We start from the raw sequence: 24,851 nt of genomic DNA, 5'->3' as shown, positions 1-24,851 counted from the left end.
GCGATCCATCGACAAGCAGGCGGGAAAGTTATCGTATACTCAGTTTGCGGCGAGTGGCATGCTGAGCGACCGTGTGGGGTCGAGCCGTGGAGGAGGGTGAGACACGAACACGACAGACGTGATTTAAACGTTGGTTTTGCTCGATGGCGCGATCCAACGAAACGAAACGTTGGTTTCTCTCCGTTTCCATTTTTTCTCCGGAAAAACGGAAACTTTCCACTCCATTTTCATTCCTATTCCAAGGTTGCCCCGTTACAACATTCCATCAAATACAAAGGAAAACTAACACGCATGCTGATGCATCTCAATGATTCACAGATCATAGCCAATATTTACTTCACAACTAAAGAAAAAAGTTGTGAGAGCGTGTACGAAAGAAAAACTACTGATGGGGTCACTACGACTTAAACCCTAAACCCTAAACATGATTTAATTCCCTGGCCAGGTAGAACCTGTCGAAGGAAAGACGGCTGGCACCCTCGGATCATACGATGCTTTTGTGCAGTTCCACTAAAATCGACCTGAGCATCCCTGATGGCAAAGATATTGAAGAAGTGTGATTAGAATAATAGTACTGGCACTAGTTCATGAGACATAAACTCATCACAAGTAGAAGCCGGTAGAAGTAGAGAAAGATCGACATGGAGATGGAGCTACGGCAGTGGAGCAAGCCGGCTCCAAAAGGAAGATGGACTACCTGGGACGTCGGGCTGTAGCTAGAAGGGCGGTTGGGACGCGGCATCGGCCCATACCGCGGTGACCCCCGATTGGGACGCACCGACTGTGGGTTTTCTCCCTCGCCGATGTCGACCGCGTCTACGCAGAACATTGTTCCCTTCCCCCAGCTGCGGGATCAGGCCCGTCGTTCTATGCTTGTGAAGAGAGCAACCTTAGCAAGCAGGCTTGTAGCTTAGGCTCCTGCTAGTGTATATATAGTGGTTTTCTTTTTCTCTCCATATCAACCATTTTATATTGCGTACGTGTCATTCAAGAGTGAAATGATGGTTGCTTCTTCCGACTAACTTACTGTGTGATTTGACTGCTCCTTAGTGGCCCCTACACGTACTCCCCCTACGTGTATGCAACAGTCACACGTACACATGGACGCAAAAACGCGCGCGACGCCCTAATGCATGCATGTCCGAGCACACGACGGAACACACACGGTCACGCTAAGTGCTCAACCTACACGTGCATGCACACACATACTCAGTCAGGGTGAGCTAGTGACCGTATAAACACCGGAAAATATATATATTGAGCGCAATGAGCGTATTATGAAGTCCACTGACCGTATTTTTACAAATATACAGTGACAGACAGTGTATTTATCTCGTTTGAAATTAATCCATATTAACCGGAGAGGAGGCAGTATGGACTAGCATTACTTGCGCGCGGTGGCTCGCAGGACAAGGAGAAACTTTTGACTAATGCAAGCTCTCCCTCGCTCAGGCGGTGGACGTGCAACAGTTAATTCGGTGTCAGATTGCCAGAAGCATACACTATACTACTAGTGCTACTATTGTTCGACTTCCCGAATAGGCGAACAGCCAAGCGCAAAGTTTACTAGTACTAGTACTACTAATATAGTCTATAAAGGTACGTACTATACTAGTACTAGGAACCGGATGGAGGAGCGTCTGCACTCTTATTATAATTTTAAAATGTGATAAAGCAATCTTCAACACATTTGGTTCTCTTCGAGGGTTCTCGCATGTGATAATGGAAGTTGATTGCATGGAACACTCGCCACAATTCTCGCTTAATTCTGGCTCATATCCTGTTACAAATAGTAGCGCTCGGTAATATTTCCTCTTTTTTTGTTATTCAGCATGTAAACAGGTCAGCAAACCTTGCGGCGCATCTTCGTGCGAACCGTGCTTGCTGCACTTTGAATGTGGCCGAGAGCTGGCTTGATGAAACACCTCGCTTCCTACTTCTTTTTTTGCGGGGTACCTCGCTTCCTAGTGACCAGTGTCTTGGCTGATCGTCCTAAGAATGCTTATATATGAATAAAGCTCTCTCATTTACCCGCAAAAAAGATTAAGCCATATTAACCGGAAAGGAGGGAGTATGGACTAGCACTACTTTTTGGTGTGTCCCGTCAACTCGCAGAACGAGGAGAAGCTTGCAGGACAAGGTGAAGCTCGCTTACGCCTTTTGACTAATGCAACCTACCCTCGGTGGACATGCATCAGTCCATTCGGTGTCAGATTGTCAGAGGCATACACTGTAGTACCCAACATGCGGAGTACCATCATTGTTCGACTTCACGAAGAGGCGAAGAGCCAAGCGCAGTAGTACGAGTAGTACTACTACTAGAACCGCATGGTGGAGCGTCTGTACTCTTATTTTTTTATCTCTGATAAAGTACATGTTTATTCTGGAGAAGGGCGGAAAACGGCAGCCCAACATGTAATGAATGATATCGATCAACCAACCATGCTCGAATATATCTTGGCCTCCATGCGAACCCGTCTGTGTGTTCTCGCTCCTCGTCTCTCTCAAGGAACGGCGGGTTGGCTCTTTGCCGTCAATTGAGATCGGTTTGCTCACACTCCTGTCCCACATGTCAGTGATATGCCAAGAGGAGGTGCGTTGACCGACTGGCCATACGCGTACTTGGTTTAGCACCTTCATACTACTCCTCCTCTTCACAGTTATAGGCGCGCTTCATTATTGATGCATTTCTCCTCAGTGCATTTCCAAGCACCAACAAGAGATTTTTAGTACTCGTTTTTGGTTTAATGCCAATAATTAAGGGCGTGCGTACTGCAATCAGTCCATAATTTTTACTTTCCATGTACTCTTGTATCTCACTGCGAGTGGAGTACGTGTACCATGGAAGCATGCATGTGTGTACCCGGGATGGAAGCACTGCATGCATGTGTGTACGCATTATTCCCTCTAGTAATAGACGCCGTGCTATAACTACCAATGCTATTTTTTAGGCCGATCGCTAGTCGCCTTGGTCCCACAGATCTTTTTTCTTTTTTCTGAAGCGCACTGTATAAACAGTGATGGATGGAGTAGTATGAGAGGATTCAAAGAAGAGCGTATTGATGGTTGCTTCTTCAGAGCAACTTACAGTGGGAAAGGTGGGGCTCACGATTTGATTGCTCATTACTCACTATTAATGCGGCGCAACGACCGGGCTGAGTCTCCCATGCAGTTGTGCACTACCCCCTCGGTTCTTAAATATACTCCGGAGTATATTTGTCTTCCTAGAGATTGCAACGAGTGACTACTCAAATATTTGTCTTTTTAGAGATTTCAAATGGACTGGCACATACAGATGTATATACATATTTTAGAGTGTAGATTCTCTCATTTTGCTCCGTATATAGTCACTTGTTGAAATCTCTAGAAAGACAAATAGAATATTTAGGAATGGAGGGAGTACACATACGAAGCAAAATGAGTGAATCTACACTCTAAAATATGCCCGTTTGAAATTTGTAAAAAGACAAATATTTAGGAACGAAGGAGTATAATTTTGTGCATGGCACATGGACCCGGATGATGAAGAGGCTTCTGGCAATGCTATCAAGCTTCCATCATTTGTTTACATAATTGACGTACTATACAAATAATTTTCCAGCGAGACATGAAATTGTACAATGGTGTGAGCTTTCAGCTTCTGTTTCACGTGTCTTGCCATCGATGCTCTTTCGGAAACAATAAAAAACTAACTTCCTTGCTAATGCATGTCAATTATTAGCAGATCAGAGCTAATAATTACATCACAACTGAAGACAGAGTTGTGAGAAGGTGTTAAATTAAAATTGATCCATGCTTTCATTGGTAGCAATGTCCCCCCAGCTCTGTCTAAATCAACAAGGCATGTTGGGAAAAAAGTAGCTGTCTGGAGCATGCAACATTCCGATCATTTTGTGCAGTTCCACTAAAATAGTGTCGAGCGTCCCTGTTCGAAAGATATTAAATGTGATTACGATAATAGAGGACTACTGATGAAACAATAAACACATAACTAGAAGCCGGTCACCTTTGCAGTCTCTCTTAAGACTAACTAGTTGGAGAAGATTAGGCTCGGAGTTGGATGAGGAGGATAGAGCAAAACCAATATCCCTTTGTGTGCAGTCGCACTGAAATGTAGAGACGTTGCCCATGTGACATTTTAGTACAACTGCACAAAAACACTCTTAAGAAAAAAGTGATTTGTGCAGTTCACCAAAAGGTCGCAATAGCAACGAGGTGAAATGGATAGCCCTGTTTGCAAAAAAGAGGTAGAAAGGAAACAATTACTGGCCAATAACAGTTGATGACACATGCGACGACAAAAAAGAAGCATATTCCTTGTCCTAAGGGAAGACAACAACACGGTTGTGTTTGTCTAAAATAGTGTGAGGACGAGAATGCAATATGGAAAGTACGCCGGACGAGCTACGTTTTGGGCAAAGAACTATGGAAGATCCACATGCAGCGACGTGGGAAGACGGGCAGTGGAGCAAGGCCGGAGGGGATACCTGGAGGTCGTCGGGATGTAACTAGGTGAGCGGCGGCGGGCGGAATCTGCGAGCAGGTGGCGTAGGCCCTACCGCACCGGAGCTTGGTCAGAGAGAATGGCGTGGACCACAGATCGGGACGTGCTGCCTCGGTGCCGTCGAACGGAGAAACGATGCACTTCCTCCCTTTCCCCGCAGACGAGATGCGGCCGGATCAGTGACCAATGGTGAGAGAGAGAGGCCACCGCACTCCCTTTCCCCCGGCGGACGGGATGCGGCCGGATTAGTGACCAACGGTGAGAGAGAGAGAGGCCACCGCAGCCTTGTGTGAGATACTCTGAAGAGCGACAAACCAGGCAGGCAGGCTCCATTGTATATAGTGAGCAGACTACCTTTTTCTCCATAAAAATCGTTTTATATTCTGTGTACGTGCCATTGAGCGCTATAACTTTATTTAAAAATAACGCGGCAACGCGTCAAGTCGAACTTTGTTTCGTGCACGCGTGGTACACGACCTCCCTAGGTAAACAACCGCTACATGCGTTCAAATTAGCACGTGGGCTGCCATTTCGTAAAGAAATGAGCTCCACCGTGTACCCGCGCGGGTGTGGCTGGGCACGAAGCGTGAGTACGTGCACGGTGCACCTATTCTCTTCTTGTATACGTACACCACCTACGTGGGGTTGTGTGAGAGAGATACAAACCTAGAGAGATATAGTGTGTGGGTTCTTGAGAGTTTTTTTGGGGGGGGGGTCAATCAAAAAATGTAACATATGCAATGTGTGTGAAATAGAGTCCTGGATATAACATATATATAGAGGGGGCGATCCACGAGAAGAGAGTGGAGGTATCATCGGCTTGAGGTGTCCATAGAATCGAAGAGAGGGATGATGTGTGTGTGTGTGCGCGCGCGATCGATAAAGAGTGCCATCGAATTTGTGTGTGCCCACGTCAAAGATATAGAGTGGCTGGCCTACTGGAACGTGAGAGGGGACATGTGCAGTTTGTCTCTGTGGCATGGATACCTACCTGCAGCGCTCGACTATCGGTGTGTGGTGGGGGAAGAGGGAGGCCCAATTAACTATAGAGGTACAATGGCTGGTATATGTGTGGAGGAGGAGAGAGGCCTACCTCATGTATTAAGGAGATCGATCTGCCTCATGTATTAAGGGAGATCGATCGGCATCCATGCATATGTGCAGGAGAGGAATAAGGTTGGGAGAGAGACAGAGCTAGAGTGTTGGAGGGGGTGGTAGTGGAGTTGCTTCTAACAAATGGTGGGATAGGCTTGCTAGACAAACGGAGGGCACGCCCGCAATATCAATAAGAGAGGAGATGGCTGCTTGTTGTCTGTGCACGTGCGTGTGAGAGACGGGTCAGGAGGCATGCACGAATGATGAGGGGGGACGATGTGGCTGTGGTAAGCAGACGTAACTACATAGGAAGATCAATCGCCCTTTGTTAGAGAAAGGAGAGACATAACTTGTGAGGTACGTCGATCGATGGGGGGGGTAGTTAAAGTCGATCTAGGTATATGTTGGGAGATCGATCGGTATACATGCATGTGTGTGTTAGAAGCAAATGAGGCACGAGGAGAAGGATAGAGAGAGAGGGATGCATGTAGGAGGTGGTACGAGAGGCATACTATATCGAGGGGGAGGAGTGTGCGAGTACGAGAACGATGAAAAGAGTGGTGGGAGTGAGGCATGGACGGTGACAAGAGAAGAGGGGAAGCTTGTGTTTGTGCTAGGCACACCTGGCTAGAGAGGCATATCGATCGATGTGTGCCGTAAAGAAGGAGCTGGGGGGCCTACACACACCGTGGGTGAACGACCTAAAGTGAAAAGACGAATTTGCGCGATGGAGCTAGAGAATGCTGAGGGAGGGTGAGAGGGATGCGGGCGTGTGCATGCACAAGAGAAAGTTAGCGCTAGCTACAAAGATAAGAGGGTTGTGTGGGTGTAAAAGACGAATAGAGATCATATATACTTCATTATAAAAAGCGAATTCGGATATTTGAAGAATTTATCATAGTGTTTTAAACCGACGCATGTGTGAATATATATAACGGTGATACACATGGTGTGGTTATGAACATGTTATACTACATTTAATATATTTTATCTCTACTCTTATAAAAAACGGAGTTGTTGATGATGGTGTGCCTGCCATCCTGCATTATAGGCCGTCCGATTTATATCTGGCGGATAGCAAGGAAACTATGATGGTTGAAGTTGGCAACAATCATGATTGTAGATTCTTATTGAAATAGAGAAACGAATTCAAATTTAGTTCGAATTGCAGCGGTAGTATAGACATTTGGAATGCACTAAAATGTTGGTATGAGTAGGTTACATGCATTATACAGCAAGCGAAAAAAATTAATCGGACATAACATGGATTCATACTCCCTCCTTCCATCTATATAGGGCGTAATGAGATTTTTAAGACCGCCTTTGACTATTGACAAGATTAATAGTACATGACATGCACAATGTGAAAATTATATCATTGAAAGAACCTTTCACAGACGAATTTAACGGTGTGCTTTGTGTAAGTTGCATGTCATATATCATTGCTCTAATATTTGGTCAAAGTTAGCATCGAAAAACGCATTAGGCCCTATATAGATGGAAGGAGGGAGTAGCTTTGAATAGCATTTGTATAGTAAAACGGGGCAAGACTCTCTCTTTGTGTGGTGTGAATAGTTTTATTTTTTTCGTTTTCTTTTTGGTTGAGGGAAGTGCGAATTGATTTGGTACGTACAAGTACAATATTACTACACGTTAGGCTTGTCCCTAAAATTCAACCCGCGTCTTGTTATATCCCGAAAATTCAGATATCGTGCTCCCAAAACTGGCGCCTTCACAACCCGCGCCTTGCTATCCCGAAATTACAACGCGCGCGAAAACTCCCTCCAGCTGCCAAATCCCGACACGCAAAATCCCCCTTCTAACCCTGAGCCAAAAGGGCCGCTAGTTCAAATCGGTGGGGGGTACTTTTGTAACACACCCTACATTTTGGACAAGCGCGTCCCTAAGTCATGCTTCACCCCCTCCCATCGCCCCCTTTTCGCCATTCGAAATCCCAGGCCGTCATAACCTCTCTGCTCTAGCCGCGAAACCCCACCCTCCTCCGTCCGCCACGTCACCGCTGCCCAGCCGGAGCCTCTTCCCCGACGACGTCGTCCACCGCAACAGCTCGACGTCCCTCGTCCACCTCCCCTGATGAGGATCCGTCGTCCATCTCGCCGTCCCGCCGGTTCAGCCGCCTCGTCCTCCACCTCCAAGGAGCTGCTCCAACGATCGCCTCGTCTATCTCAGCTGCTCCATCCCCACAGCGCTGCCTTAACCTGCTCCACCGGAACCACAACATCCTAACCGACTCCTCGGACGAAGCCGAGGCCTACTCGGCTCCACCAAAGAGCTTGTACACTCATCGCATCGCACCTTCTCCTTAACTCGACCTCCCGGCGCCAACGGTGCTCCATCCTGCACCCCTATGGAGCGGTTACCTTGAAGCCGATGCCACGGGCGACATCTCCACGGCGGCTCTCCCCCAGTGCGAGGCCCCTTCGGCGGCGGCGGCCATACCAGCCGGATCTGCTGTTGCTGCTCCAGCTCTCGCTCGCTCGCTCGCTCGCGCTGCTGCTGCTGCTCCGGCTCTCGCTCGCCCAGCTGCTGCTGCTGCTCTCCCCCTCGCTCGTGCTGCTGCTCTACTCTGATTAAGCCACATTTCAGTCGACTGAATTGACTTTTGGGTCAGTCGATTTTCAGGGGTTGGGGGGGGGGGGCTCGCGGAGTTAAGAAAGAACCACCCGCAGCGGGGACGGGGGCTCGCCGAAGAGGCACACCACTATCTATCTTAGGGTTCAGGGTAGGTGGCGGGGGGCCTAGAGGGCTGGCGGGGGCGGCAGTGGTGTGTTCTTTCGGGCGGCGAGGCGGCACTGATGCCGGCGGTTCGGCTGGTGGTGGCAGGCGGCTCAGGGGGTGCAGGTTGAAGATGAACTGCATGCCCTCCCTAAACTACATGTCAAGTGCCTCTCTGCTACCATTGCGTTCAGTTTTGACAGTAGCATTCAGATTCCACAGTAAATTTCAGTTTCTATACTTAAGTTCAGAGTAAATAGTTTTTACCTCATCTGTTGTAGTCAGGTGGTTTTTGGTGATGTTAATTTTACATCCATTTTACATCATCTATTGGAGATGCTATTAGAATCCCACTTGAGATTGACGATGTCTATCTTGTGCTGCTTCAGCCTTGACGTCTTACATCTCACCGGAGCTGCTCCAACGATAGAACGATCCATCACAACAGAGCAGTTCCCTGGACGCCGTCTAGAGATTCCTCAGATCTTCCTCCACACCTCCGACAGCCACCTCTGCCTCAACTGCTTCAGCGACCAACCCAATGATGCTGAGGTCGACACGGCTACGGCAAAGAGGTTGTACACTTGTTGCATCACTTATTACTATACATTCACGTCGATCCATTAGGGCTATTTTGGTTCAACGGAAAAACGTCGATCCACTGGTTGTTACCATCACTCTAAATTTCTGCATGCTGTCCTTACATAATCTCACCATATTTTTTTTGTATGCATGTCAGATATTGTACACAGTCATGCTGAACATGTAGAGAAAAAGAGAAGAGTTTTGCGCGGCAATACAATGTCATGCAGACATCGCTCCATGGTGGGTTCAATGGCAAACCCTCCCCACCCCTCTCCAGATTGTAATCCAGAGGAAGATATCTGTTCTGAGGCGGATTCAGACGCCGCTGACCACTCCTATTTACCCCCCAAGGTGTTTGCTCTACCTTGGCATGATGATGTTAGTCATATCATGCATATGTTGCCTTGCAGTGCCTACTTTTGACATCATATATGTCATCTGCTTAGTTTAGACATGTTCTGTAATGCCACCTGTTTAGTTTCTATATCATATATGGGAATTATGCAGTCTCATGTCTTTTAGCCAGCCATAATATATGTGAAATGTGCAATGCCATCCTGTTTAACCAGGCATCATATATTTGAATGATATCTTGCCCATCCTTTTCTTCATTACATTTCCATTTGTCGACAATGTTTGTACATTAAACTACTCTTCCTGTGAATCAGCCATTTGGGTGGGAGATGGAAAAATCTGGAGTGAAAACAAGGCCTTCAGAGCAGACAGTGCTACCTGTCGAAGCAGATCTCTTGTTGGGTCCCGATAGCTCCTCAGAGATGGATTCAGAGACAGATGACCAGTCCTATTCCCCCACTGAGGTGTATGCTCTAACTTGGCACGGTTATACTGCTCATATCATGCATACGGTGTCTTGCATTGCATAGTTTAGACATCATATACACAATATTCAACACCATGTTCTTAGTTCAGACATCATATCGAATGCCCTCTGTTTAGCATATAAATCACATATGTGAATTAAATGATGCGATCCTGATTACTTAGATAACATGTAGGTGAATTATGTCATGCGATCCTGTTTAGTTATTCATCATATCTTTGAATTATGTTATGCTATGCTATCCAGTTTAGATAGACATCATATATGTGAAATTATGTCATGCTATCCGTTTTAGTTAAACAATATACATGTCAACTATTTCATGCCCTCTTTTTTCCACACTATCTATTGCATCTGTCTCTCATACAATGTCTGTACATTCAACTATGTTTCCTGTTTATCAGCCATTTGAATTGGAGCGGGTGATGCCAGTATCTAGCGGACTAAAAACACGGTCTTCAAATAAAACAGTGCTACCTCTTGGTGGAGATAGCACCCCGGTTGTACATGCACAAGAACCAGCCCTACCACACATAACCCAAACTCTCGCAGATTGTACCCCTACTGCGATGGACAGAGAACCAGCTTCACCCAATCTAACCCCAACCCCAGCCGATAGTAACCCAGTTCCTGTTGACACAGCACCATCTCCACCACAGAGCTCCCAAACAAGAGCAGTTAGTAAGGCAGCTCCAGTGCCCAAAGGGCCAGTACTATCACGGCGAACCCCAACTCCACCAGTTAGTACGCCTATTCCTGTGGAGGAAGCACAACCAGCTAGTCGTAGTTTAGCATCTATCGCATTTGATGTTGTTAAATCGTATGTGCGTATCTTCCCATCTTGGAAATATTATACTGAAGATGAAGGAAAATGCCAGTTGCAGGTGTTTGTCCAGGAGTTATGTGTAAGTAATGTTATTCATGGCAATTACTTTGCTTCGTCCCATACATCCTACCTCCATGATGGTTATAATACAACAAATTTTCCCATTTTTCTCTATAGAGAAGGACCGATTTGGAAACTCAGGATGAGGTAACCTGTGCTAATACCTCTGCTATCTTCAAGAATGCTTGGTGGCAGTATCGGAATTACCTGAAGAAAACGTACTTCACCGGTAAAGAAACTCATCAAATTCCCTTACGTTCTCCTGAGACACATTTACTGGACGATGACTGGGAACGCCTTGTTCTGTACCGGTCCCGAACCAAGATTGTGGTAAGGTCTATGAGCTCATTTTCTATTTTAAGTATTTTATTCTTGCGTCTTACTGTACTCTGTTCATGTAGAACAAGTGCCTAAACCTGAAGAACAACTGTTCTAATTTAAGATTCCATTGCTATCATAGTTCAAAAAAGCGCTAGGCATTAATTGTGCGTTTTGCCACCGCCTTGCGCTTTACTAACCAAAGTGCATGCTTATGCGCAGTTATGCACAGATCATGTGTAGTTATGCGCAATGCGTTTTGCCAACGCCTAGAGCCTAGGCGCGCCTTTTTTAACTATGATTGCTTTGCTCTTGTATCACTGTATTTACTCATACAAACTTATTTTTAAATTGAAGGATCCAATCGAAACTCCAATGGCACATCAGGTATGTTCACGCATGTTTCTTTAACAGGTTTGCTCTTATCAATAGCTCTGTTGATTTCAATTTCAATTGTGTATACAGTTGACTTTCATATCATGGACATTACTAGCATTACAACAAAGCCAATAGTGTTGTTGTACATGTAGACCCGTGGTACCCATCTGAAATCTTGTTGTGCCGTGTAGTTTCCCACGCTTTGTATTCTTTCACTGCTGCTTTGTCTTGAACTGATATGATTTGAACCGTGTCTCTATTTTGATTTGGCAAGACAATGCAGTGACCATAGGACATAGATATATGTTTGTTTGATGCTTTTATTATGTACTAGTACTTGGCAATAGAAGACTTGATAGTTTAATCCTGTCCACCTTACTAATGAACTGGTTCACCCAAATGAGTTTCATGTACTAGTACATGCTAAACTTGTTACGTGTCTGCTTGTTTCTTCTTTTAGAATGCCGACAGAATATTGGGGAAGAGTGCCTTATTAAGCAATGGTAAAGGAAGTAATGCAGATAAGGTTCAGGATAGTGACACATCCTTGTTGGTCTCCAACAAAGCTGATAAAACAGCTAAGGAAGACTATCTTGAAGACAGCGAGACATCCCCAAAGTCCTGTCTTGGTTTAGTGTTCGAGTTACTGGCCACTACAGCATGCACAAGCTATTCAAACTCACTGTGTGAATCAGTTCGGTTTCTTGAGTCTCAACTACAAGCTGAAAGACATCGATCAGCTGTGCTGCGACAAGAAGCGGAAGGACTGCGGAAGTCCCTGGAGCATTCATATGCATACTTTCTGGTGCAACATCAAGCGTTGGAGGATTTTAGCGCCAAACATGACAAAGCTTATCAGCTTGCTAAGCTTATTGCCAGCATGGTGGATACCCAGGATAACGTTTCTTGAGCTCTTCTGAAGTTATTTCAGTTATGCTCTTATTTTGCTGCCGCGTTTATTTGCACTGGTGGCTAATTTTGATGGCCAGTGTATGTAATATGCTGCTTTGTTCCCTATATTTGCACTGGTGGCGAACTTTGATGCCCAGTGGATGTAATATGTGTAATAGCATTAATAGGCTAGACTTAATTGCTTGCTTATTTATTTCCTTATTGTCTTGTTTAGTTGTTTGCTTGTAGTCATTGTAGTTCTTTTTCTGTGTTTTTCTAGTGGCCATAATAGCCTATTTTTGGTAACTAGGCCAAAATAATCATGGCAACACACGGACTGTTGTAACCATGGGCCTCCTGCAGGCCGTATGATCCATGGGCCTTTGTCCGGCCGTAGGATCCATTGGCCTTCTATACGGGCCATAGGATCCATCGGCCTTCTATATGGGCCTTAGGGTCTATGGGCCTTCTACGGGCCGTAGGTTCCATGGGTCTTCTACGGGCCGTACGATCCATGGGCCTTCTACGGGCCGTACTATCCATGGGCCTCGTATGGGCCGTAGGATCCATGGGCCTTCTACGGGGTGTATCATCATTTCGCCAATCATGGGTCGTACTATTCGTGGACCATAATGGGCCGTTAATAGGCCGTATTTGATAACTCTATGAAAACAACCCAACGGGTTTTTTTGACATGAAAACGGCCAAACGTATTAACGGTCCGCAAACGGGCCGACTGTAACGACGGGCTGAATTTGGCCCACAAGCAAAAAATGATAGTAACGGGCTGTATGTAACCGAATGCTGCAAATGAGCCCAAGAATCAATGGGCCCTGAGAAGGCCGAAAGATAACTTGGGTTGGAAATGACCCAATGGAATAACGGGCCGTTAATGGGTATAAAGTGATACACTATTCATTGCGGGCCAGTTTCACCACGGGCCGTTAATGGGCCAAGAGTTACAAAGGTCCTCATATGGGCCGAAAGAAGTCATGGGCCACACATGGGCCGGAAGTTAAAACGGGCTGAATCATATTGGACGGCCCATATGACGCTACTGGGCCTAATTCGGGTAGGGCGTAATGGGCCCTGGGTTAGCGGGCTGTAAATGGGCTATATGCGAACATGCCGTTAACAGGCTTTCCGTGAGCCGGGACGCCACCTTTTGACCAAGTCAAACGGGCCGGCCTTTTCACAGGAATGGGCCTGTGTTGGGCCGTGCCACGTGTCGCCGTATCATAGGTGACTTCGGTCCAATGAACGGATGACATCTGTCCCAACTGTGAGCCAACACCTGTTTCCTCCAGCCAATGATGATTTTACTCGTGGAAAATCCTCATTGGTCGGGGCTGTTAACGGGTTATCGGAGCCAAAACCCGACCCGATAGCTTAACGGCGTTCCGTAACGGTGGATACCACGTGTCGGTCACCCTTGACGAAAGCACTTATGTGACGCGCGATTTATCGTCATGGAAGTGGACACTTCCTTGATGATAATTGTGGTAATGTCATGGAACACTTCTGCGACGGCACAGGTATGACTATCTTGATTCTGTCATAAATTTGTCATGGATGTACATGCATGACAAAAAACGCGACCTACTGTGACAAACACGTATCATCACGGAAGTGTATTTTTTTGTAGTGCACAACCATATCGCCCCCACATCATCCTTGCATACCTTCCGATCCGTCTCTCACACACACGTGCATAGACAAGCAGACATCCCCTCTCTTATTGATATTGCACTCGTACCCTCCGTTTGTCTAGCAGGCCTCTCCCACCATTTGTGAGAAGCAACTCCACCACCAACCCTCCGACACTCTACCTTTATCTCTCTCCCAACCTTATTCCTCTGCTACACATATGCATGGATGCCGATCGATCTCCCTCAATACATAGCTAGGTCTCTCTCCTTCTCCACACATATACCAGTCGATCTACCTCTCTATAGGTAGGTCTTTGCTCCCTTCCCCCCCCCCCCCCCCACACCGATAGTCGAATGTTGTAGGTAGGTATCCATGCCATAGAGACAAACTGCACCTCTACCCTTTTACATTCCAGTAGGCCAGCCGCCCTCTATCTTTGACGTGGGCAAAAACAAATTCGATGGCACTCTTTATTGATCGCGCACCCACACACTTCATACCTATTTTCGATTCCGATATCTCACACCGATAACCCCTCCACTCTTGTCTCGTGGATCGCTCCCTCTATATATGATATATCCACGACTCTGTTTCACACACTTTGCATATGTTACATTTTTTGTTTGAGATATCATCGACACATTGCCTCTGTTTCGCACAAACCATCTCTCTCACACCCACCCACGTACGTACGTACCTGCACATAAAGAAGAGGTGCACGCACGATGCACATACTCCCGTCTCGTTCCCGACCACACCCGCGCAGGTACATGGTGGAGTTCATTTCTGTACGAAAAGGTAACCCACGTGATAATTTGACGCATGTAGCGGTTGTTTACTCGAAGGAGGGTCATGTACCACATGTAGACGGAACAAAGTTCGACTTGACGGGTTAGTACTAAATAAAGTTATATTTCTCAGTGGCACGTATAGAATATAAAATGATTGTCATTGGGAAAAAAGAAATCCGCTCCAATATATACAATGGAGTCTGCCTGCCGGGGTTTGTCTCTCAGCACACTATCTCACACAAGGCGGCGGTGGCCTCTCTCTCTCATTGTTGGTCACTGATCCGGGTGCATCCCATCCGCTAGTGGAAAGGGAGGATGTGCATCTTCGTTCGATGGTGTTCTGGCAGCACGTCCCGATCTGGGGTACCTGTTGTTCTCTTCGACCAAGCTCCTGCGTGATAGTGCCTTTGCTACTTGCTCGCTGCTGCAGTATGGGCAGATCCCGGCCGCCGGCGCCCTCCTAGTTACATCCCGATAACCCTCAGGTATAGCTTCCTCTGACCTTGCTCCACCGCCCATCTTCTTTAGTTCTTTGCTTAAAACGTATCTCGGCCGGCGTACTTTCCATCTTGCAATCTCGTCCTCAAACCGTTTTTGATAAACCACCATGCTGCTATCTTTCCCTTATGACATGGAATATGCTTTTTTTGTCTGCGTATGTGTCTTCAACTCCTGTTATTGGGCAGTAATTGTTTCCTTTCTACCTCCTTTTACAAATAGGGCTATCCATTTCACCTCGTTGCTATTGCGACCTTTTGGTGAACTACACAAATAACTTTTTTTCTTAAGAGTGTTTTGTGCAGTTCCGCCAAAATGTCACACGGGAAACATTTTTACATTTATGTGGGAATGCGGAAAGGGAGGTTGTTTTTGCTATCCTCCTCATCCAACTCTGTGCCTAATCTTCTCCAACAAGTAGTTAGTCCTAAAGAAAGATCGCAGAGGTGACCAGCTTCTATTTGTGTATGTTATGTTTCATCATCTAGTTCCACTATTATTGTAATCACACTGACTGGATATCTTTGCAAACAGGGATGATCAGCTCGATTTTAGTGGAACTGCACAAAATGATCAGATTGTGATGTCCTCCATACACCTCTTTCTTGGCTACATAGCTGCGTGAAACTAGCTGCCAACCAATGAACACTGTGCCCAGGAAAATGCCTACGAACAACATCGATCAATTATATGTTTTTCTTTATTTGTACACCTTCTCACAATTGTGTCTTCAGTTGTGATGTGACTATTTGCGCTGATCTGCGAACCATTGAGATGCATTAGCAGCCATGGTAGTTTCATTTGCATTTGATGGAATGTTGTAACGAGACAATCTTGAGGCAAGAGGACACATGAATCCTAAGTTGAAACTTTTTTTCTGCAGGAACCAAAGTTGAAACCTTCATAGGATCACAATACAATTTCATTATGATGGAAAATTATGCGTACATATAAACAAATCCTAAAAGATTGATAGCAATGCTAGAAAAAATTCAACTTTGTTTACCCGACATGTGGGACATCCTTCATCTGGTTCCACCTGCCATGCAGCAATATTGAGTGCACAACTGTAGGGGAGATTCACCCCGGTCGTTGCACTGTTGCAATAATGACTAGTGAGCAGTCAAATCACACAACCCCACCTTTGCCACAGTAAGTTGCTCGGACGAAGCAACCATCATTTCTCTCTTCGTTGAATCCGCTGGTACTCCAATATTCCAAGTGTAATAAGTTGCTCGGGCGAAGCAACCATCACTTTACCTTTCCCACATTAAGTACTACTCCCTCCCTCTAGGTGAATAAGTCATCTAGGTTGTGCACGGTGACCAAGAAGGAGGGGAAAATTAGACAACTTAATGTTTATTTGCTAATTAATAGCACTGCATGCACTGAACTAACCACTGCATGCGGTGTTTGGTAGTCTCGAGTCATTGAAAACATGCACACCCCACATCTCTTATTGGTTGATATGTGAAGAAACAAGAAACGAGGTGGGAGTTATTGCACTGCGCCTAAGTGTTTTTAGATTATTTCGTTTTCATAAGGTGACTTATGCACCCTCCTTTTATTTTATTCTAGAAACAATCACACGCGAATATTGGAGGATAGCAGCACAACAACTAAATCAAAAATCGAAACCAACCAATGAACTACTACTAATGGTGAGTGTTTGCTAGTATCATGTACTCCGTCTGTCCATGTATATAGGGCTTACTGCGTTTTTCGAGACTAACTTTGCCCTGTTTGGATCCATGAGTTAGAGTTAGTTTGAGCTAGTTGGGGCTCAAATAGCCCTAAAGTATGGGACATGCAAGTTGCTCAAAGCATTCAGTAAAATTCGTACGTGAAAGGATCTTCGAATGATATAATTTTCAAATTATATAAAATCTTATCCATAGTAAAAGGCAACCTCGAAGAATACATTAGGCCCTATATATACATATGGATGAAGGGAGTAGTACTAATCGCAACGCATGCATGCGTGTGGAATACTACAATACTAAACAAGAATGTTTTACATGCATTCGTTAATTATATCTTAGTTATGGCACTTAACAATTTAATGCACAAAACAAGAACGGTTGATGCGATTAGCAGAAAGTAAAGCGCCTTTTTAGCGGGGATTTTCATCATTCTGTGAAGGTGCAAAACCAAGTGTTACTGTACTACTACACCAAACAAGTTCAAAATGAGAAACTGGACCCACTCGCGGAACGACATGCCTGTCTCGTTTGGTCCGTCGGTCAAAGCGCTTCCTCTTCTTGGCACAACAATAGAGTACAATAATTTTTTAGAATGCTCTTGGCATGTCGCAAACATGTGGGAGCGAGTGATGAGTTAACTGACCTCAATAGACGACAAAATCGCCAGCCCGCCGCACTTTGAGAGAGACGAGGAATGGGAAGCGATATGGGCTGGTGGATTACTAGAGCTAGGTGTCACACGAAGGCCAAGAAATATGGTGATAGCGTGGGTTGGCCATATATGATGTAACTACACTGGGCTGCCATGTTTCAAACTCTTCCGGTCTACTGTGGAGAAGATTGGGTAGATTTTATACCACTGAATAAAAATATTAAAGAGTCCAGACGCTCCACTGCGAGGTTTCTTGCTCCTTCTGGGTTGTCAGAACGCGTTCTTCTAAGTTTTACCGACACGTGGGACATCCAACATCTAGGTCCATTTGTCATGCAAGAAAATGGAGTTAAGTATAGTAGGAGAGACTCACCAACGGTCACGAATGTAGGTGGAGTACGTGCACGAATCACCCGAAAAAAAGGAATACGAGCAAGAAGAGAAGAGGTGAAGGCACCGACGTTGATACTCTTTGCCTCTTTCCCTAATACTGACAACGAGTACACGGTCAGCTCATTTCTGTATGAAGAGGCAGCTCACCTGATAATTTGGCAAGTGTAGTAGTTGTTCATGGAAACCATGCATGGACGAATCAAAGTTCGATCATGACGTGGTGGCACCTTTTTTATAAATTAAGTTATTCTATTCGGTGGCACATAAGCAACATCATTTTCTCAATGGAACATGAATCATTCACACATGGAGCACGGGATGGTAGCCATGGACATGCTCAACCCTTTTTGGAGACTAATACACTACTTTTGAATCTGTTGGAAAAGGCAGTGCCTAGAAGGCGCTTAGGCACACCTAGGCACTAGGCAATGGCCAAACGCCTCGCCTAGGGCATAATTGGAGGTCTAGGCAGGGCAAGCAAGGAATTGCCTACCCAAGGAAGAAATCATGCCACATACTACACTGATATGCCAAACGGGTCCAATGGCAGTAGACGGTAATTAACTTATTTATATGCCCTAAACTAATATCAACACCCATATCTCTACCTAATAATAAAGCAAATTGGGTTTCTGTTCGTTTGTCATTAGCATTTTTGCTAAAAAGCCCATCCCTTTTTTAGTATTTAACCCGCAGTACAATTTAAAGTCTGTTTCTTCCTGAGATAACGATTCGTTTTTTGCAAAAAGGACCCTGCCACCACCACCACAGCCCCGCCATATCCACTGCCGGCCTCCACAGACGGGCAGCGGCGCGCTTGCTGCGGCGTCCGCTCCGCCCGAGCCTAGTAATGGGGCGAGGCGTCGCGGCGGTGTTCCTGCACGCCTTGTCGGCCTTGGAGCTAGCCTTGGCGGGTGCGGGCCAAGGCGTCGCGGCGGAGGACGATAAGCAGACGGGCACGCGCCGCCGGCGCGCTTGCCATGGGCATCCGCTTCGCCCGAGCCCAGGAGTGGAGCGAGGCGTCGCGGTGGCATTCCTACGCGCCTTGTCGCCCTTGAAGCTGGCCTTGGCGGGCCGAGGCGTCGCAGCGGAGGACGACAAGGCGGCCGGCGTGCTCTGTTGGGGCGAGGCATCGCGGCGCTTCGGCTCCGGCAGATGACGGCAGAGAGCCAGGTGTGGCTTGGCGTCTCCAAGAGCCACGAGGTCGTCGGTGCCGGCCATCGCCCCAGGCTGGACCAGCTGCTGCAGCCCCCCTGCGCCGTCGCCATCGCCGTGGCACAAGAAGCGTGAGTTCCCCCTCGCTGTCGGAGGTTGGGTGTCATTCTGTAGTGCAGATTTTCTAATTGAGTTTGTGAAAGCGTCGTCCACGTCTGCCACTTCATGGGTCCATACACTGGGAACTCACGCGTGAGAACTTCCTGCTCACCAGATTTGGTTTCAGTTTCTCTATCTCCATCGAAGAAGGTCTGCACTTTGCCTCGAACAGTTTCATTATTACACTCATGACATGATTTACAGTACAGTAGTCTCATGCGTTGAGCTCAGAACACTGTAATTCGGACATACATTTTCCAAGCATAAATTAATGCAGAAGTTATTGCAACAGGAGGGCCTCTAATTGTAATTCATATACACATTTCAGCTCAATAACCATATAACGCATCTTGCCCGAGCTTGATACTTCCGACTATCTCCATGTCTTTCGGGTCAAAGTTAGGTTAGCTCTATATACGAGCGGGCATTTTATTCTTTGGGAGCAAGCAAGAATCAATATATTCTCTCGCAATATTATCTCCTCCTTCCCCTTGTCTTCCTAATCCCCTGCAGATGGCATGACTAGATAGGTTCATAACAGTTGTTGTAACTATCCGTCCGGTCATGAATCAACAATTACAATTGTTTTGACTTCTACATCAGTTCAGCCGCCTATGGTGTACTGCCGCTGCCATTTAAAGATTTAAGTTGCCAGGTGGATATAGGCTACATTAGATTGAAAGTAATGAAATTTTATTTGCCAACCTGGCTGCACTATGTGATGCTTTATTTATGTATATACTTAAAGTTCAAATGTGAATATGTGATGTATGCTTTACTCCTTATTTGATACTTGCATTTGGCGCAAGCACCTTGCTGTTCTGAGTAATGGTTGATATCTTACATTTAGCCGAGAAGCTGAAAACTTACGAGTTGGAAAACCTTCTAGATATACCTAAAAAGACCTTGAAGATATCTTCTACTAGACTGGACGAGCTGATTGACTGGCGATGGAGATGCAGCAGTGACCTGCAATTCTTTCTGCCGTGGATGGTTCATTTTGAAATCTTTTTTATATCTAACAAGACACAAGAAAACAACATATCTATCCTGTTATATTTACCACTATCATCTACAATGAGTGCTAAGTTGCCCAGAAATTTTAGTTGACTTCTGTTCAGAGTGATCTGAAAAATAGATAGCAAAAAAGAGTAGTGGGTATTACATTTAGATTAGTTACATTTGGGCAAATAAATGAGTAGAAGTCAATTTTGTTTGCTTGATGTTTCACTTCTTTGATCTCTTCATCATTCTCATTTTGTTTCATTGCTTACCATTTGTTCGAAAATTTTTCTAGCAATGGCAAGCATGGTTAGGGCGAGCAACGAGGGTTCCTGTAGTGCATAACCATTTCAAGTCACCCAAGTTCTAAAGAGAGATCAGAAGTGCCAACTACTGAAGCAAAAAAAAGGACCTGATACACGTTATAATCATGGACTACTGATATACGTGATGCATTTCTTCATGATGGTCGATTTCCTTTCGCCAGATCTTACATGTTTAATTATGTGTGCTCGGAACCAAAAACTGATTGAGATCTTCAGTTCTTACTTGCAGATGTTCTGTTATTCAGAGTAATTCAGTTTCCAGTCTCTGTGTATTAATCAAATTATGGGTTATTTTCAACCATATAGGATTTTATTATATGTTCAGTTATGCTTCCATGGGTTTTGCATATGTATTAACAAAACAACCAGACTGCTATTTTGTATATACTTGGATCAAAGGGTGTACAATTAATTTGCTCTTACGAAAGGAATGAGTAGGCAGCTAGCAGAATGAGAGGACAATCATGACAAGCGAACCAACACATAAATAGTGATCCCACAATTTTTACAACTTCATTCTACTTTACTTTGGTATGGATATGCATTTTTATCCTTGGAGTACTTTGGATTTTAAGTGGGAATCATTGGTTCTTTTCTTCTTAATATTTTACTTCTTATAATTACAAATACCAATTTTAGAGAATTGAGCTCGTACTTAAAATTCAATTGAGTATGAAGCCACTGCCCATTGTGTGAAAGAAACGATTATAACATTGTACTCTAACAAATCACACATATAGAGAAATGTTATTTTCGAGTCTCCTTAACCTTGATCTTTTTTTAGATATATGAAACTTGCATTTGTTTTTTTTAATTCTTCTGCAATGCAGGTGATATTCCTAATGGTTGCTGTCGACGCTAAAAAAATTACTCCTGAAGCACTAGAAGTGCCCTCTCTATGGCGCATCACTCACTGGATCCAGATGGGCAACATTCCGCTTCAAGATTAAAGAGTACAGTTTTTGCATGCTATCATTGCTTATCCAAGAGTAATCTACCATGTGCCTAATATATATACATGATTGTTGCACCATCACAAGATTTCCATTATATACATGGGCATAACTTTCTTTACTGTGAATTAATCGACACGATGCTTCTATTTTAAGGAATGGCAATGCTAAATTCTACAGTGGTACTCTCTACTCTGTCGAATGTTTACAAACACCACAAAGCTAGAGATCTATTGTGGAAAACTTTCTTTCTTTTTTTTGTTATAACTTCTTAGTGCAAAAATAAATATGGCTTGTCCAATACGAAACAAATATGTAAGATTTATTACTTTTCAAAGTTGAATTGTTCCTGACAATTACATATGAGAGTGCATATAATTGAGTTGTGCTGACTTGTTGTTTCTAAAATGATAAGCTGGAGCTGGAGTTACATATGAGAGTAGAGATAATTAAGTTGTGCTCCTGACTTGATTAACAAAAGCTGCAGAAGAAAGGGACCAAATACCAGAAAGCTGAAAATTCGAAGAAAGGTGGAAGTAGGGAACTACACAACTTGATTCAAGGTTACGAAGGGACAAAGGGCATTGATTGAGCAGGAGAAAACAATAATGGGCCGAGGCAAGGATATAGTGCTCAATTAGTAAAGAGATATGTGGGAAGTGGAGCAGCGAGATGCAAATGGAATTTTTGTGACTCATTGAAGGTGAGCAAAACTTCAGAAAAGAAATTGCAACCGAAGTAGAGCCTCATCACCAAGAGAACATAGGGATTTTAAGTTTTTTGTAGCCTGCACCGGAGACTGTAGAGTTAAGTTTCTACATCTCAGTGTACAGTTTAACTATATCAGGTTATTTACTATGTAGTAAATATTTGCTTTTGCCATTGCTGATCATGTCCTTCTCTCTGTGCTTGGAAGCATAAACTTACTTAGTGATCCTTTTCTGTTAGGCTAAACTTACATCCTTCTGCTAATAGTTTAGTGATCTAATGATTCTAATGATTATTCAAAAGGGACGTTGCATGTTCCTAGATGCATAGCCTTTCTTATATATGTTTTGGTAACACTGGATTTTTTTAGGGATAACACTGGGATTTTAGTTTTTTTGTTGAATTCTGAAACTAAAATCCGAATAAACCATATCTTGAAAGGCCAGCATAATGGAACTTCAAATAAATGCTAATCTACACTCACACTGCAGGCTGGTGCCCGTTCTTCTGGTGATTTGGTCAAAGCTACTACTAAGCAAAGATATTTTGCATGCTACAAGAACCAAGTTATGGCTTTTGTGTTCCGAGATAATAACTAACAAAAAATTGGGAATAATTATTTATAATACGGTTTACTGAAGATGCATTAACTCTAGGGCCTTTGGCGTGCTAACCATTTTTTTAATACTAAATATTGTTTCACAAAACCCGTCATTTTCTTCATCATCGATAAAAGCATCGACCCTAGTGTCGCGACCGAATTTTTCGAACTGGTGAACGACTAATTCATTCCAACTGATGTTTGCTCCATAGGAGAGCGGGGCATTGTGGGCATTAATTGTGTGTCAAAGCCTCAAGGGAAGAGAGGACCAAGGAGAAGCCAAGCCGAGAAGGAGATAACATTCGGGCCTAGGCCACTCTTACTAGGTGGTGCCGGAGCCCTATGGAGGCACGCGGGACAGCGGGAGTTTGAGGGACTAGGCCACTGGGCCTCGAGTTGCACACATACATACAAGACCCGCCCTTCCAACATGAAACAAGTCCACAACAATATAAGTCAAAATCGAGTGGGAGTATGAGGGATTACGTATGGACCAGAAGCACGGTATAACTGTTTATTGAACGGTCCCATGTGGTGAAAAGTGAGGGTTCTTGTATACATGGCGCGGTCCGGTTCGACGTCTCGTGGTCACATGCCTAGGCCGCCTCAATGATTGAGCTGAGTTACAACCAGGAGCACCATGCCTCTCATGTAAGTGCATTCACATATTACATGGTTACGTGCGAGAATTTGTTTCTCCCGGTGCAACGCACGGGCATATGTCCTAGTAATAATCACAAATATACTACGAGTAAAACCTATATTACCGCCTAGGCCATGCCAAGGGCGCTTAGGCACCGCCTAGGCACTAGGTGAAGGCCAACCGCCTCTCTTACGCCTACCGCTTTTTTCAACCTTGCTTTTGATGTGTCCCATCAACTCACAAATGAGGAGAAGCTTTGCTTACTACTAGTACGACCTCTCCCTCGCTCACGCGCGCGTGGTGGCTCGCATGACGAGGAGAAGCTTTTGCTTTACGATAGTGCGCTTAATACAGGCGGTGGACGTGCAGCAGTTCATTCTGTGTCAGATTGCCAGCAGTATCTATACTATAGTACCATCATCATTGTTCGACTTCCGGAAGAGGCGAAGAGCCAAGCGCACGGTCACCTAATCACAATATAACCGGCCGTGTTTGCATGAATTTTTTAACGTAGTACAATTGAAAGTGCAACTAATCCCCGGGCAGGGGCGGATCCAGGATTTGACGATAGCGGGCGAAGAGGATCGCACGTAAAAACTAGCACACGTATAAGTCAAATTTTGAATAACAGCATATGCTTTTGCAACTAAAGAAACCTATAATTTTGTCTGTTTTAATGGAACTCAACATCCACAAGCTAATCTAACAAATCAATAGTCTTAGCGACTGAGGGAGTCCCGGACTAGGGGGTGTCCCGATAGCCAAACTATCATCATCGGCCGGACTCCAAGACTATGAAGATACAAGATTGAAGACTTCGTCCTTTGTCCGAATGGGACTTTCCTTGGCGTGGAAGGCAAGCTTGGCGATATGGATATGTAGGTCTCCTACCTTTGTAACCGACTCTGTGTAACCCTAGCCCTCTTTGGTGTCTATATAAACCAGATGGCCTTAGTCCATAGGACGAACAACAATCATACCATAGGCTAGCTTCTAGGGTTTAGCCTCCTTGATCTCGTGGTAGATCTACTCTTGTAACCCACATCATCAATATTAATCAAGCAGGACGTAGGGTTTTACCTCCATCAAGAGGGCCCGAACCTGGGTAAAAACATCGTGTCCCTCGTCTCCTATTACCATCCGCCTAGACGCACAGTTCGGGACCCCCTACCCGAGATCCGCCGGTTTTGACACCGACATTGGTGCTTTAAGTGAGAGTTCCTCTGTGTCGTCAGCGATAGGCTCGATGGCTTCTTCGATAATCAACAACGATGCAGTCCAGGGTGAGACCTTCCTCCCCGAACATATCTTCGTATTCGGCGGCTTCGCACTGCGGGCCAATTCGTTTGGCCAGCTGGAGCAGATCGAAGGCTACGCCCTGGC

This window comes from Triticum aestivum, chromosome 4B, assembly GCF_018294505.1.
Source record: "Triticum aestivum cultivar Chinese Spring chromosome 4B, IWGSC CS RefSeq v2.1, whole genome shotgun sequence".
In the NCBI taxonomy this organism is placed as follows: domain Eukaryota; kingdom Viridiplantae; phylum Streptophyta; class Magnoliopsida; order Poales; family Poaceae; genus Triticum; species Triticum aestivum.
Note: the sequence above shows the minus strand (reverse complement) of the source record.